The following is a 17,195-nucleotide window of genomic DNA, read 5'->3' as shown; positions in this document are numbered from 1 at the left end:
CCTGCCCCCATACTAAAAATAAGAAAGTGGATATGAGCCCACATCTAGTATCTTCCTCTGGATAACAGCTGCATTCCTAACTGGAAATTGGTCTTCATATAAACCTAGAGTGTGGTTTGGGAAAAAAGAAAAGATACGGGTGATACCCTGACTTTTTAGAGAGTTCTCCCAACTTGATGGCTGGGATATACTGAGCACTCTAGAGGCACTTAGAGCTTGTCCTGGGTCTCCTGAAGAGTCTCATGCACATTAACTGAGGCGGATGCACTGGCCCCAACAACATGCAGGCTACTCTGGACACTGATGCTCAGAAGGAGGATGGGTATGAACACCAACACAGTGACTACTTGAAACACACACTCCAAACACAACTGATTGCTCCAGACCTTCCTAACAGAGTGGTCACAATCACAACTCCTAACATACCAACTCTCTCAGACAGATACACTATTCCAGAGCTTCCACCCTGGAGGGAAAACAGATGACCATGGACTGTGGATCACCTAGTCTTACCAACTAGTCCCAGTACCCCAGGCAACCCAGTGAGGTCAGGATGAGATCATTTGCAAGGCCCAAAGTACTATCTTCTACCTAGCTATATAATATACTTCTATCTGATAAAACACTGACTCTCTAAGGATCCACAGAATATTATTTCCAAGTTATAACTCCAGCCACTGAATGTACCAGCACCTAATGATTGTGTGAACATTACCAACTCTTAATTTATAATTAACGTCAATGACTCAAGACCTTTTGATTATGACTGCTAATGAGAATGCTGTATGTTTCTTAATATTTCTTTACCTCTTCTTTCCAAAATTAATTTCAGCATGAAGACAAGGTGTAACATTAAAAAAATTCTATTTTTAACTTATTATTAAACATAAAACACATATCAGAATACTAATTACTTTTGAGACTGTCACAAAGACAGGCTTTTAGACGAAAGTGGTTTTTTTTTTCTGATATCTGAGTTTAGTTGTGGTGAACTATAAATTGTTCTCTCAAGAGTATAATTGGATTCCTTCCTTCCTTCCTTCCTTCCTTCCTTCCTTCCTTCCTTCCTTCCATGTGGAATACTTCACAAATTTGCATGTCATCCTTGTGCAGGGGCCAGTCATGCTAATCTTCTCTGTATCGTTTCAATTTTAGTATATGTGCTGCCGAAGCGAACACTGATCACTGGATTTCTTAAGTGGTATATATAAGAACATTTTTCCTCAGCTTAAAATGAAATATTTAAATATATATGAATAAATACCTAAATTTGCTAGGCACGAGGAAAAAGTTATGCAACACTGGTTATATTCATGAGATAGAATTTTCACCAAAAAAAGTGACAAATATTTGCAATTTGATAACATACAGCCCTACCCTATATGCCCTACAGGGACTGACTGAAACACAGTTTTTACAGCTATATGCTGACCCACCAACTCCACATTTGTAAATTCATATTAAAAATTATAAAAAGATAGGCGATGATTTGGCTGTAAGACTATATATAACATTCTTGCTTATAGTACCAAAAACTTGGGAAAAGCCTAAATATTTAGTTACATAGATTAGTAAAATTAATGTTGGGAGTCTCTATCAACATTCTTTTCAGCCCTTAAGAATATTATAGATGAATATTTATTGACATTAGAAAATAATTTATTGTTCATTTCTTAAAAACAGGTTATAAGAAAGTATATAAAGCAAGTTTTATTTTTTATAAAATAAAATTACATGTATCTCTACACAGAACATGTAATTCTAAGGCTAGACACTGAAAGAGTAACATGGCTTATCTTTGGATAGTGGATAATATGGGTTGTTTTTAAAAATTTTGCCTTGACTTTTTATTTTTCACTTTCTTTTAATGCTAATGATGGTCATAGTAGAAAAATAGCTAAGGTACAGATTACAAAGAGTCCTTAATGCTCTACGAAGGACCTAAAATTTTATTCTGGATGTAATAGAAATATTCCAGGTTTTTATTTTTTTTTTATTTTTATTTTTTTTAAAGATTTTTATTTATTTATTCGACAGAGACAGAGACAGCCAGCGAGAGAGGGAACACAAGCAGGGGGAGTGGGAGAGGAAGAAGCAGGCTCACAGCGGAGGAGCCTGATGTGGGGCTCGATCCCATAACACCTGGATCACGCCCTGAGCCGAAGGCAGACGCTTAACCGCTGTGCCACCCAGGCGCCCCATATTCCAGGTTTTTAAAGAAGGGAAGCAAAATGGTCAGATGAATAGCTGGGAAGATATCCAACAGTTGGTATCGAACTTTCTCTAACCTGAGAAACTGTTTTTGTTTTTGATAAATAAAGACTTAGATAACTATTTCAAAATGGCGGATAAAGTCCTGAAAATAGGCCTGAAAAAGGATAAGTAGACAAGGTAGAAGGAAAACCACTCCACATAAGAAATGATCAGGAAGGTAAAGGTGAGGGATATCAGAGAGGACAGTGAGACACACACACACAGTGAGACTAGAAGAGAGAGAGAAAACAAGAAATGTTAGAGCATATGGCAGAAGGCCAGGATTGCATAAAATCATGTCCAGTGAGAAGTTTCCAGTGGTGGGGAGGCTTAAGTAATTTTTAGCACAGAAATATCAAACACGGCATTCTTCGTTGGTTCCGATGCTGTGGCATAAACCTGCCCCATTACCTATGCCTCCAGCACAGTCCAAGTTCACACAGCTCAGGATGGACGTATTTAAAGAATCGAGTGTTGGAGCCATAAAGGCCAGTCAGAGGGTGTTATGCAGAGAGAACTGAACTAATGTTCCATTATTCAATTTCTACGGGAACTTGGGCAAATGTCTTAATGAGATGCTGTTTTCTGAGTTAACATTTGATAACTGCTCTATAAAAATGCCAGCAATTATTATTTATTGACTGCTAACCACGTGCCAAGAAGTACTTCTAAGGGGTGTTACAGGTATTTCTTCACTTAATCTTCAGGATAACCCCATAAAAGTATAATCTATTTTATTTATACCCTTAATGTGCCTCAGGTGAGAAAACGAAGGCACGTTGGAGTTAAATGACTTATTTGAGGTCATGGAGCTTGACAGTGAAAAAGCCGGAATTTAAACCAGTTATTCTAGTTCCAGAGCACGGACTTTCATCCATCCATGTTCTACTGCTCCTCGGAGGCAGGTCACAAAGTAGGGAGAACTAAGTAAGATGACGTATGCTAACGCCACTAGTATGCTAGTGTCACTGCCACAGATAAAGATGCTCAGCAAATTTTCATTGTATTTCTTTTCTCTTGAATCCACTCTGTACTTACAAAACTTATTCACAAAGAAGTCAAAGGGTTTCTGTTAAATGCCTTTAAGCTTATAGACAATATTACTTTTTCTATTTTCCCAACCAAGAAATAAAAGAATTCCATGAAACAAGGAAAAAGGAGATTAGATACATCTTGTTCCCTTCAAATAAACTCTACTTTCTTTTCTGTTCTGTTTCGGGATTTTATTTAAAATGGAGCTCGTTGAGTTTTAATTCATGTATCTCTGTAGCCCATTGAGTTCTAATTCGTATATTTATCAAAGTAACATACCTTATTTCATTTTCTCCCCATGGCAAGATCCATAAGACAAACATTTTTCACTTCATTTGTCTAAATGGGGAAACTGAGACTCAGGGAAGTAAATGCCTTCATCAAGACCATGTATATGGCAAGGCAAGGAATTGTATTAAAAGTTGGCATAGAGTCCAGGGCTTAAATGTCAGGATCAACAATTTTATTTTATTTTTTATTTACAATTGTCATGTCAGCTAAATATATATATATATATAGAGAGAGAGAGAGAGAGAGAGGGAGAGAGAGAGAAGGAGAGATGGAGACAAAATACAGTATGCAAACAAAAATTTTTGTTCTAGATATGCAGTACATGTGTACAAAAATCGGGCAAATTTTCTAAGTGTAACACAATATGTCTCAAAAGTAAAATATTTTTAGACTGTTTTTTTCCAGTCACTGGGTGTCCAGTTATTGATGACACTGCTTCCATTCATCAGGGTAAATAATTAAGAAAGACTGCATTTAGAATTTCCCACATAAAATAATTACTATAGATAAAATAATTGAATCTTAAAGCAGAAAGAAAACCAAAGCTGTAGAAATAAAAAAATTAAAGGCCTAGACAATCTATTAAATTTAATGATAGTAATTTTTTTCTCCTACCCACTAACAGTTCTGTTAAGCTGAAATCTGAAATATTTAGAATTCTTACTTAAATATAGCAAAAACCATACAAATCTCTGTAGCAAACAGACTTTCCATGTCTGCAGAGTCACTTAATAGCTGACAAATAGTTTCTATTAGGGCCTATCTTAATTGGTACTTGAACTTTTTGCCTTAAGTTGATTTGGCTTCTGTCATCCTTCCTGTCTTATCAACTGAAATGTCCAACTCCCTTAAAGCTTACTATACCTTGCACATGCTTTACATGTTTATGTTACAGCCGTTTAGACATTTCCCCTTGTTCTTGATCAAGGCATCAACTGTGTGATTTGTCACAAATAAATTAGCTCTGAAATCTGCATGTACCAAGATGTTTAGTTTATTCAGTCTTAAAGTCTGCCCAATTTCATAAAACCCAACACACACATTCCACAACTGGACAGAGTAGGCACTTACATACATAATCATTTTATTATGCCAGATGCCAGAGAGTGGTCTTTGATCAGCCCTCAAAATTAAACATTCGTTTTACCCAGGGTGCAATAAAAGTATGGTGACTTCTATTCCTTTGCCTTCCCAAGCATCTCCAGGCGGTAAGTTGCTTAGATTTACATACTAGGATTCTATAGAGTAGAGAGACACTGAACTACCTCCAGGATTGTTACCCACCACTCCTTGCTTCAGCTAGACCACCTCTGCTTCCCAGGTCAGAGCAGTGTCTCCTGTTTTCCATTCCTTTCTCTTGTCAAACTGAAGGACAGCTTCTAATTTTCCTTGCTGGGGAGGCATCCATCAATGCATCATCTTTTCCGACATATTTACATGCTGCATGTACTCAGCTAATTGAGACTTTACCAACAGTTCACAAGGCACTTGGCCCCCAACTTACAGCTGGTAATGTGGTGAAATATCAGGAGAAGTAAGTGAGAAGCACATGCTAGAATTATTAAAGACTGGGTACAACAGTAGGAATGACATTAATCTGGATGCCAGAGAAACTTTAGATTCTTCGGCTGTAACTTTAGGAACCACTCTGTCCCTTAGAACTGGCCATTTCAGCCAATTCGCCTCAGCCCGGAAAAAAAGCAAAGGGTTGTTGATGTTTTTTCTTTAAACCTGTGCAGAAGGAAAATGCTCAGCTGACTGGATGACTCTACGCAGTTAAAAACATATTCAATTTAGTGAAATGGCATTCTGTTCTAAGTCATTATAAAAGCCATCACTGGAAAATAGATACAATTACATATATATATATATACTGATATATTTCTATATATTATATATTTCTATATAACCTATGAGAACCCTTTGGTTTTTACTTATTTATTTTTATTTAAATTTTTTTTAAAGATTTTATTTATTTATTTGACAGAGATAGAGACAGCCAGCGAGAGAAGGAACACAAGCAGAGGGAGTGGGAGAGGAAGAAGCAGGCTCATAGCGGAGGAGCCTGATGTGGGGCTCGATCCCATAACGCCGGGATCACGCCCTGAGCCGAAGGCAGACGCTTAACCGCTGTGCCACCCAGGTGTCCCTATTTTTATTTAAATTTTTAAAAAAGATTTTATTTATTTGAGAGAGAGAGAGAGGGATAGTGAGAGAGCACAAGCAGGGGGGAGAGGGAGAAGCAGGCTCCCTGCAGGGAGCCCGATGTGGTACTCAATCCCAGAACCCTGTGATCATGACCTGAGCTGAAGGCAAACACTTAACCAACTGAGCCACCCAGGTGCCCTGAATCCTTCAGTTTTAAAAATTCTGGTTCTAGAAATTCTAATGTTCAAAAATTACCTTAAAATCATAAAAACTCTAGGCATTCTCTCTCTTCAGATGCAACAACAGAAAGGCTTTGATATACTCTGTTTTTCAAATGTTCAAAACAATAACAACACATCTCATTTAATACTCAAGTAGAATCATGCTACTTTTCCAAAATAGGCCCTTTAATGCTTTATGTATTTGTATATATTTTCCAATTAGTAAGTTAAAAATAATAAAAATAACTAAAATGAGTTATGAAGTAATTCTATTCTATGCAGGAGAAATATATTTGAATGAGTTAAAGAATCAGGTGAAACCTGTAGTTAGTCTCCTGTGTGAAGAAGTGTATTTATTTTTCGCAAGTCTGTTTTGTATTCTGCACTCACTAACATTTATAATACACGACTTCCCCATGCAACAACAATTTAATGATACCTATTCTTTCCTTAAAAAACAAAAGAAATATTATCAGGCAGTATTACAATAAGCCAAACCAATTACCTTCTAAAACGATTTTAATGCAGGCAAAATATAAGAGTCATCATTTTAGCATAGCGATATTTATTAAGACTGCAATTCAAAGCAGTCCACCATGCTTCTTATATGCTACATCGCTTCCCATTGAGTTTCAGTATTTTGAAAGTTTGTATTTTATACCATAAAATTTCAAAATGTCATATCCTAGCAGATTCTGTGCAAAGAAACAAATAATATCTTACAGGCCACTTGGTCGCAGCTGTCGTATACACACATTCAAATTCAAGGTGCACACTGCAAATGCTACCACGAATGGTGACAGGCCCACCAAATAGTTTAAAACATGGCTCCCATGTCCATAATCCAAAGGAGGTGAGAAAGAAGTTATAGAAAAAGTAATACGAACCTCAGACCTCTTGACAAGTCGTGACTCTCAAGTTATTAATATGCTATGCAAGGGCTTGCCAGCATTACAGTAGACATTCTTCTGAGAAAATACGTAGATATATAAATCAGATACTTTTTCCCCCCTCAAAGATAGGAATAGGTCCTGCCCCAGAATTCTGCTGACAAAGGTCCACTGTAATAAAATGATTGTTTTCTTTTGTCATTGCCTGGCACATATATTAGCATTAGGTGCACTATTTTATCTGAGGAGTAAGTGAGAGTTACAGCATACATTTTTCTTAAACCACTTTTATCTCTTCTCCTTCAGCGAAGTTAGCATCGTTTTGTTTTTCACTGTAATTTTGAGGTTAAGTACCACTTTTTTTCAGAAAAATCTCAAAGAACTAGAAAAAAGATCTTTTTAAAATAAACACCCGCCCCCCCCCCCCCCCCGCCCCGCAAATCTTTTAAAAATGACTTCTCTCGGGGCGGCTGGGTGGCTCAGTGGTGGGGCATCTTGCCTTAGGCTCAGGTCACAATCTCAGGGTCCTGAGTTCGGGCCCTCCATCGGGCTCCTGCTTCTCCCTCTCCCTTTGCCTGCCACTCCCCCTTGCTTGTGCTCTCTCTCTGTCAAATAAATAAATAAATAAAATCTTGGAACAAAATAAAAATGACCTTTCTTTCCTCCCCACAGGATTATTTATCTAGGCAAACCAAGTGCTACAGACAACATAGAACCTAAGAATTTGGTTGTAAAAGAAAAATGTATCCATGTGCTATCACACGGAGTGAAGCACACATTAATGGGTTAATAATCACTTAGTAATAAGACACCAAGAGATGCCCACAATTTAACATTTGAGGGAGATTTATTTTGGTTAGAAAATTATAAAGCCTTTAATTTTCTTTTTGGCCCACTGTATATTCTCACTACAGTGCATGAGTGCTATGTTCCGTATGGCCACAACTGCTACTGGGTAGCTTCAAACTGGCTCGAAATCATCACTCTTAGGAAAAACAGTATAGCACCAAACACAGAAAGGCAGATGCCACAGTTTCACTTCCAGAGCTGGAAGGAGATTCCATGCCTTCGGAATACCCTCCCCATCATCACAAAAGTTCATTTTTATTACGTGCATTTTATATGCATTGCCTCATTGAAACTCCACAAAAATTTTGTAAAATAAATACTACTCTTAATCCATTTTATATGAAGAACCTGAGAAGCTCATTTACAACTTGTGCAAAGTCATGTATCCATAATTACAAAGGCAGTGCTCTAAATATTATTCTGTCCCTTTGTCTTCCCTACTGTATATGGTCAACAAATTGGATATTGCAGTACCTGTAAGCAGCAATACACAATAACTAAGACTGTAGACTCTGAAGAAGGTTGTCTGGGTTCACATCCTGGTTCTGCTATTGAGATGGCCAGTATGTACCCTCACCTTTCTTTAGGCAAAATAGCAGTCTCTATCTCATAGGGCTTTAGCAAAGAAGAGATGAGGTAGCATGTGTCAAGTGCTTAGAACATTGCTTGGCATACTGAATGTCCTCAGCAAACTAGATGATTGCACATACATTAATTCACCGATTATTTGTTAACCTTTCAGTACGGGCAAAGTACTTGAAGGTTGGGAAAATGAGTCACAGTCTAAGTTCTCAAAGATATTAGAATCTAACAAGGAAACTTGCACATCATTAAACAAATGTCAATAATGGCTATAAATCTATCGCCGAAAGTTTAAAGAACAAAAAACATACAAGTGTAGACAAGAATTTGCTTCATGGATGAGGTATGTTTACACATAACTTGGAAGAATGGCTAGATTTTGGAGAGGCAGAGGAGAGGTGGCAGGAAGTAATTTGTTGAACTGGGTAGATGAAACAGTCAGATAATCTTAAAATCTCTTCCAAAAAATTGAGGGTCTTTCATTCTTCCAGAGTAGGTGCACTACCCATTCTCTGGACAAATGCACAGATTGTGCTTCTAGTCACAAAAGAGAAGTTTTTCTTCTTAAAGAAGAAAATTGAGGTCAGTCATTTCAATGTCCTAACCTTCCACAAATAGCAGTTTGTATGTTTAATTTTTTTATGAAGCAATAAACCGATGATTTCATTTTTTAATGAGGGAAGTCTTTTGGTCATCTTAGACCATTTCCAATGTGTGTGGCGGGGGGCTTCCCTACACACCACCAAATGATTCTCAGACACCAATAGGTGTCCAAGAACTCAACTCAGTTCTGAAACGATCTACCCTGGGGGTAGCAGCAGAAACCACAGGTGAAGGGCTCAGTCCTGCAAGATAGTCCTTCCAACTTCTGATGCCAGTCGAAAGCCCAAGTTGTCACCTGTGCCGCTGACGAACCTGTGGGTTTCAACGACCCCCTTCTTGTACTTCAGATGCCAAATGCAAGTCCAAGTTGTCACCTGTACTTCTAACCGACTGCCTGTAAGTTCCCATGACCCTTCCTGCCCCAGGGTTTGATTAATTTGCTAGAGTAGCTCATAGAACTCAGAGGAACATTTTACTTACTAAATTACCAGTTTGTTTGTTTTTCCCATGACAGGATATAACTTAAGAACAGCAGATGGAAGAGAAGCACAGGGCAAGGTATGGGGAAAAGGTGTGGAACTTCCATGTTCTCTTGAGTATGCTACTCTTTCCAGTATCCACATGGTCACCACCCCAGAAGCTTTCCAAACCCTGAACCCTGTCCTTTTGGGTTTTATGGAGGCTTCATCACACAGGCATGATTTGTTAATCAGTGAGCACTGGTGACTGAACTCCATCTCCAACTCTTCTCCCCTCCCTAGAGGTTTGGGGGTGAGACTGAAAGTTCCAACCTTCTACTCACATGGTTGACTCAACTGGCAATGAGTCCTCATTCTTAGGTGGGGTCCAAGAGCCACTCATTAACATAACAGAAGACACCTTTATTACTCTCAACACTTCCTTAAATTCCAAGGGTTTTGGAAACTCTGTCCCAGAAACAGGGAAAAAGGCCAAATATATATTTCTTACTATAAATCACAGTATCATAGAAAGGAAGAAAACAGCTACAATCTGAAATTGGTCTATATGGAATTGGGTTAGAACAGGCCTACTCTTATCTAGAGAGGAAGAGTCTGAATGTCATGGATCTTTACACTTATCTCTAGAATATCATGTTTCTGCTTCTCCTCCTCAAACCCTCTTTTCACTTTAGTTTGGCTTTTAGGTCAGCAATCTAGAGAGGATAATGGATAGACTGTCAGATTCAGTTGGTCTAAAACACATTGTGCTTCCCATAAACTGGCTGCTTACTCACCCTCCTATTCCCCACTCTGGCCAGATCAGACACTTATGATGTGTCATCATCAACATTTTCCACTTGCTTGTCTCAAAGATTTGGGCCTTGAGATTAAAATTCCAAAATGTCACTAAGATTGGTAGCTTCAACCCCTATTATTTTCCCACTGGACTGTTAGAATTACTTTGCGATTGGCCTGTTTCCTGTCCATTTCCCGTACAATTCACCCTAAACGTTTTACAAGGAAAAAAAAGTCTGAAGAGCAATAGTTTCTTGGCTCAAAAAATTTCAAAGTCTTCCTATTTTCCACAGAATTAGGTTGATACTTAGCTGCCACTCAAAGCTTTCGGACACCACACCCCAGCTTGCCTTGTCTTCCATTCTTGCCGTCTTACGGTCTTTTTTTGGAGACTTCAACTTAAAAACAGAATGCAGTGATCATTCTTTTGAACAGTTTCCCTCTCTCAAATGCCTACCCCCTCAGAGATCTTCCTCTTGAAAGTCTGGGCATTCTTGAAAACCAACCTCAGAAACTACATCTCTGAATCTCACCAGGAGTCCCTCCTCTCTCTAAATTTCTTTCTTTTTTTTTTTTTTTAAAGATTTTATTTATTTATTCGACAGAGGTAGAGACAGCCAGCGAGAGAGGGAACACAAGCAGGGGGAGTGGGAGAGGAAGAAGCAGGCTCATAGCGGAGGAGCCTGATGTGGGGCTCGATCCCATAAGGCCGGGATCACGCCCTGAGCCAAAGGCAGACGCTTAACCGCTGTGCCACCCAGGCGCCCCCTCTCTAAATTTCTTATCACTTTGTATTTACCTTATGAGATATTCAGCAAATTCTAAATCATGTTATAATCGTATATGTAACATTTTCAATAAAGAGCTACTTATATTTTTAAAAAGTACACTCCACAGCACCTAGCTTAGCGTCTTCAGTAAAAAGCTCTGTAGATGTACATTGAATGAATGAACAAATGAATAAATGAATCATGGAGAGTGCAAGGATGAGGATGAGACAGACAGAAGCTTGTCCATTTGCAAAAACTAGATTCCCAAATAGTTTCATTTACTTCGCGCTGATGTGAACTCAGTCTTTTGATAATTACATACAAAGACTGCTCTGTGTAGTAGGAGTGGAATGTATAGGCGAGCTTTTGTTAAAACAGGGCAATTCAGGAATCAGCATTTTCCAATAAGAGAACAGGTCTTTGGATATTGTTGATATATAATTCATCATTGTTAAATTATCTACCAAGATAAAAATATTTCCACGTTGAAGTATTTTTAAACTTATAATGTAAGATACCTGGGTAATTGGCTGTGAAGGATATAAAAAAGACAGATGTAAGGCTCTTTCTGAATTTATACAGCTGATAAAGGATGCTTCTTGCCCACATATGGAGAGGTACCTGTAATTATGTCCGGCAGCTAATGAAGGCTTATTGTAAGTATTTAAAGACTCTGTGGACTCTAGTGCTTCCAGGTTCTTCAGTTTATAAAATTTCAAAGTCACCCATGAACTTGAATACCCTGTATAAATTTGAAAGAAAGGTACTACAGGATTCATGATGTTCTTGTACTGACAAACACTTTATGTCACCTGATGCCACACACCTACCTAATTCAAACGTTACCGAAAGGAAGCTTTGGAATCAGATAATTTCATTCCACTTTAACTGTTTCACGAGCTAAAGGTATCACTAGGAATTGAAATCAAAGCCAGCTTTAATGAACTAAACCAACCCTGGATGAAAATGCTTCATTTCACATCAAATCTCACAGCTGATTATGTATGTATGCTGTTTGCACAGCTGAGATCTGATTGGCTCGCACACTGAAAGCTCTGTTGGAAGTTAGTATTACAGCCACTTATAACTCAGATGAAATGAGGCATTAGTTTGCCTGATAAAATGAACAAGCCGCAGTGAAAAGAACACTACCACAAACAATTTTTTGCTAACAAGATTTGGCGGTGACTTAGTTATTCATTATACTCTCATTGGATTCAGGACTCAGACTCTGAAAGATAAAGGGAGCTGTGCTTTCAAGTACCAGGGCAGACATCCCTGCCTTTTCCCAGGTGACTCACCTAGATCATGATCGACAGGGTTCTGTATGATCTGGCCCCTGCCCCCCTTCAAACCTCCTCTTGCCCACTCTCCCACTTCCTCACTCTGCTCTAGGCCCTGTGGAGTCAAACCCCTTTCCCCCTCAGAGCCTCTGCACGAGCTCTTCTCACGGGCTCCTGCTCACCCTGCAGATTTCCTCTGTGCAGTACACATCTGCTCTGGAACTCTTAAAATGTGGCCAGTATGAATTAAGTTGTGCTGTGCTGAATACACATTGGACTGTGAAAATTTAATATGTAAATAAAGGAGGACATCATTAATAATATTGGCTACAAGTCGAAGTGATAATATTTTAGATACTTGGGTTCAATAAAACATATTATTAAAATTAATTCGACCTGTTTCTTTTCATAACGTGGCTACTAGAAAATTTTAAATTACCCATGTGGTTTGCATTCGTGGCTTGCGTTATATTTCAAATGAAGCATGCTGCTTTCTACATTAATTCAGACGTCACCACGGAGAGTTAAATTTGTCAGAAGGCATTCGTTTGTTTATTTTCTCTATTTTATATGCTGCTATATCCAAACCACCATTTATTTCATGTGAGGCATGAAATAAATGTTTGCGGAATGAATGAATGCATTATCCATGCGCTAATGAAGAGCCTGGGCTCTGGAATCAAGCTGCCTGAATTTCAATCTCAGTTCTGGTATTTATTAACCGTATCAGCTGGGACAAGGGTTTATTCTCTCAAGGAGTGCCTGTTAAGATGAATTCTTACATCTAAAGTGTTTAAATCAGTGTCTGATATGTAGTAAGTGCTCAATAAATATTAGCTATGGATAAGTATTATTATTCTGTTCTGTAGAAAGAAACATAGGCACCATAATGCTAATCTTTGGTTACTGAGATGGTGAATGGGAGTCATGATTTAACTCTTGAACGGCACGACTCTAAGATACATTTTCTGTCCATAATACGAATGTAAATCAATAGTCAATATAAATAAAAATCTGAAGTCAATTTTAAGTTACTTCAATAGCGTTAAAGGAAGCTATATGATTCATATCTGCTCATCTAAATGATATTGGACTTTGGCCTCTAATTGAGTATTATCTATTAACAATGTGAAATGTGATAACAATTTATCATACTGGTGAATATTTATTCAGTCTTATTAACAGCAGGCACTATTCTTACCTATTACAATGCTAAAATACTCAATTAGTTCACCAACTTTGTAAGTGGACACTGTCCGTCAAAATCCCTATTTTCCAGATGAGGATACTGCGGTACAGAGAGGTCAAGTACCTTGCCAAAGTCACACAGCTAAGCACGGAAGAAGGTAGAATTCTAACTCAGCTGGTGTGGCCGCAGAACCCGTGCTTCTCGCATTTTATGCCTGTGGAGCAGTAAAAGATGGCTGAGCACTCAGCCTTACAGTTGCTGTGATTAACTCAAAGATAGGAACTGCCTTCTGGTATTTATCAGCAACAGTACATTTTCTAAGAAAAATTGTTTTTCTGGCTCAAGCTGTGGAATGGACCACCTAAAAGTAAATCTTCCTTCCAAAAGACATCTTTGTAATCCATACAAAACTAGGCCATCAAAACCTCTGCTGTCCTGGGGACTGCTTCCCCGAATGAGACTTCAAGCAAAGAATAAATTATCCTGCATGTCATATCACATCACATCAGGCCCAATCAAGCTCAGTAAGTGACTATTTGCTTCTCTCTTCAGAAGCCCAGCACAATAGATCCTATGCTGATGACACTTACAATATTTAAATAAAGCCAGACTAGGTTTATGATTGAAGAAGCCATCATCTTTCATTAGAATGAGAAAATAAATTTTCAATAGTAGGCCACTAACATGTTTGAATGGCTCAATTCATTTTCTAGCAGGTCATGGCCAATATCCACTACAGAACATCCTTGTTGAAAACAATCCTCTTAAAGAATCCACTCTGTCTTGATGACAAAGAGGTGTGTTCTTCCCCAGACAAGAAATGGGGGGAAAAAAAAAGCTAAACCCTCTAAATGTTTTTACATTTCAGTGATTTGGTTTTGCGACATTCTATCTTGTGTGAGGGGAAAGAGGAAACAACGGGTAAGGAAAAAGATCGTTATCGGGGAGCACTCCTAGGTACATGGCAGAAGCAATAGAGACCTGGAAGCCCAGCGGCCTCAGGCAGCCTGGAACAGAGGGAGGCAGCAAACAAGAGTCAGAAAGGCCAGGTTCTGCTTCAACCTTGTCACTCACTACCTCTGTGTATTTGAGCATCTTGCCGACCTTTTCCAAGTCATGATTTATAAAATGAGAGGGTTTGATTAGATCACAAGATCACGTTCAGTCTTTACAAGACCTTCCTGACTGTACTTATGTCAGAGAATTCCGATGTCTAGAGTCTTGTTAGAATGTGCTAGTCACAGGGAGGTGCTCTCCTCTATAGAAATTGAAGTGGAAGGACATGATGCTTTCTGGGAGATAAAGTAGCAAAATTCACACACTAAGGGTGTGACCAGTCATCACAGGGACTTAACTGGGAAAATGGATGTGACTCTGTGACCAAAGGGTTTGGGAACACTCACAACTCAGAAGCACGGAAATAACATATGAAGACATCTGGGTGTGTTACAATCTAAATATATGTGTTGCCCTTTTTCTGAAGAAGGGTGATGTGAACAGAGAAGGCATAGTTATCCTGGAAAATAAATCAGGAAAGACCACATAGATTTGTATTATTTACTTCTCTATGCAGTTCTGTCTGGGGGTGTGAGTGAGAGGCATTTCCCTCTGTGAAGATGGGCAGATCAGCCCCTAGTGCTTGAACCTGAGTGTTCCAATCAAATAATACTCATTTGCCTTGTTCTGATTCTGCATGTAGCAGGCATCCTTTGGCCTACAGAGAGAGAAGGCAGTGGGAAGATTGACATCAATATCCAATTTCCCTAGGGTTACATGGTTTTTGGAAACAAGTAAACCCACTTTCTAATGCGCTTCCTATAAAAAGTGGGTCTCAGGGAGTATATGTACCAATTAGCCAACTCAAGTATTTAAGTCTACCTAAAATTGTATTTCTAATTCTAATTAATTGACATTGTGATTGAAATATACCCTTCTCAGTGAGCTTTATTAATGGGAGTCTGTCCCTGAGAGATGGATCTTTTCTAAGGATTCCGGCAAGATGATGTTTAAAACTGCATAGCCTCAAGTATTCCAGACCTTGGATTCACTCTTCCTTTCAAAATGCAAACAACAATAGTCTCAGTCTCTATGCTGCTTGATTAGTAGGGAATCCTATCATTTCCCCCTCTATTTCTTAGTTTCCTAGGAACGTCTACAAGTCCTAAAACCTGTCCTGGTTGTCACTTAACATCTCTGTCAGTCTTCCTCCCCTCCCTGCAGGTTTCTTGGCCCGTTGCTTTTTGTATGTCCTAACCAGGACTACCATACTTCTGAGGAAGGTGTTCCCACACAACATTACCACAGGCCTGGCACAGGCTTGAAAACAAGCCTAGTTTACTTCATTAAAGATGCAGGCTTACGAAAAGGAACAACCAAAAAAAGAAAAAGGAAAGAATTCTTAAAATTGCATGAAAGTATTGTTGTGAGATGAAGATACTGTTATGATTTATTGAAGACCTGGCCCCCAGGACCAGAATGTGACTGCGTTTGGAAATGAGGTTGTTGCTGATATAATTAGTTAAAATGAAGCTATGAGGAGACTGGGTCCCTAATCCAATATTACTGGTGTCCTCATAAAAACGGGAACTTTGAACAGAGAGACAAACACAACAGGAGAATGCCAGGGGAAGACTGGCGTTAGATGCCCACAGGCCAAGGGAATGACCAGAAGCTGGGAGAGAGGCCTGGAACAGATTTTCCCCTGGCACTTCCAGAGGGAACACGGCCCTGCTGTCACTTTGATCTTGGACTTGTAGCCTACAGAACTATAAGACAATAAATTTCTCTGGTTTAAGCCACTTGCTGTGCTTTGTTACAGCAGCCCTAGCAAACTAGTACTGGTATTATGGCTCCTTCAAACTTCAGACTAGGCCTCTCCATAGGTCCTGATGCACGTTGGGCCCCAGCCTGCTGCTGCCCTGCAGGGGACAGATCACCTATAGATAAATCTGTAAGTCTCTGTAGCAGGGATGTTAGGCTCTCCTTACCTGCTATCTAGGCCCCTGAATGAACCTTCTTATGTCCCCTATGACAGACGAGAAGAAAAAAATATTCTTTCTCTATAGCTAGTACAAGGTCTATTTCACAGATAAGATCAAAAAGAGTTCTGCTAAGATGTAATTCTGATTATAATGAGAGAAGTTGTCTCAAACCTCATTATTACAAGATAAGGTTTGGCCTTATCTTTATATAACCAGAGAGGTCCATGAAGTATTTGCCCCAAATAAAAAAGACAGAGGCAGAGACTAGAGTTAGGTTACCAGAAACCAAAGAATGTCTGAGGCCACCAGATGCTGGAAGAAGAAAGGAAGAATCCTCCCCTAGAGGCTTTGGAAGGAATATGGTCCCATTAACACCTTGATTTCAGCCTTATGACTTCCGAGACAGTGAGAGAATAAATTTCAGTTGTTTCAGACCATCCAGTTAGTGGTACTTTGTTGGGGCAGCCGTAGCAAATGAATACGGCCAGTTTGGCTGAGCTGTAGTACCAGTTATTAACTCAAACACTAATCTAGCGTTGCTGTGAAGGTATTTTGTAGATGCAGTTAACTTTAAGTAAAGGAGATTTCCCTTGGTAACGTGGGTGAATCTCATTTAATTAGCTGAAGGCCTTAAGAGCAAAAAATGAAGTTTCCCAGAGAAGAAATTCTGCCTCAAAAAGGCACCATCAACACTTGTCTTTCCTGAGTTGCCAGCCTGCCAGTGTGCCCTGCCCTACAGGTTTCTGACTTGCCAGTCCCAACAATTCATAAGCCAATTCTTTAAGATCAATCTCTTTATAATCACATATACACATGTATGGTGTTCTTGACTTGTGTGATCCTACCT

General features: G+C 39.0%; 1 non-coding gene across 1 annotated transcript; it reads right to left on the bottom strand.

The window, feature by feature from the left end:
• Positions 1-1,068: 1,068 nt before the first annotated feature.
• Positions 1,069-1,179, bottom strand: LOC113250954 (U6 spliceosomal RNA). The gene has a single exon (XR_003314277.1). It is a non-coding gene; the product is annotated as a U6 spliceosomal RNA (small nuclear RNA).
• Positions 1,180-17,195: the final 16,016 nt, after the last annotated feature.

This window comes from Ursus arctos, unplaced genomic scaffold (genome assembly GCF_023065955.2).
Source record: "Ursus arctos isolate Adak ecotype North America unplaced genomic scaffold, UrsArc2.0 scaffold_1, whole genome shotgun sequence".
Classification (NCBI taxonomy): domain Eukaryota; kingdom Metazoa; phylum Chordata; class Mammalia; order Carnivora; family Ursidae; genus Ursus; species Ursus arctos.
This window is presented reverse-complemented; position numbering and strand designations above follow the sequence as displayed.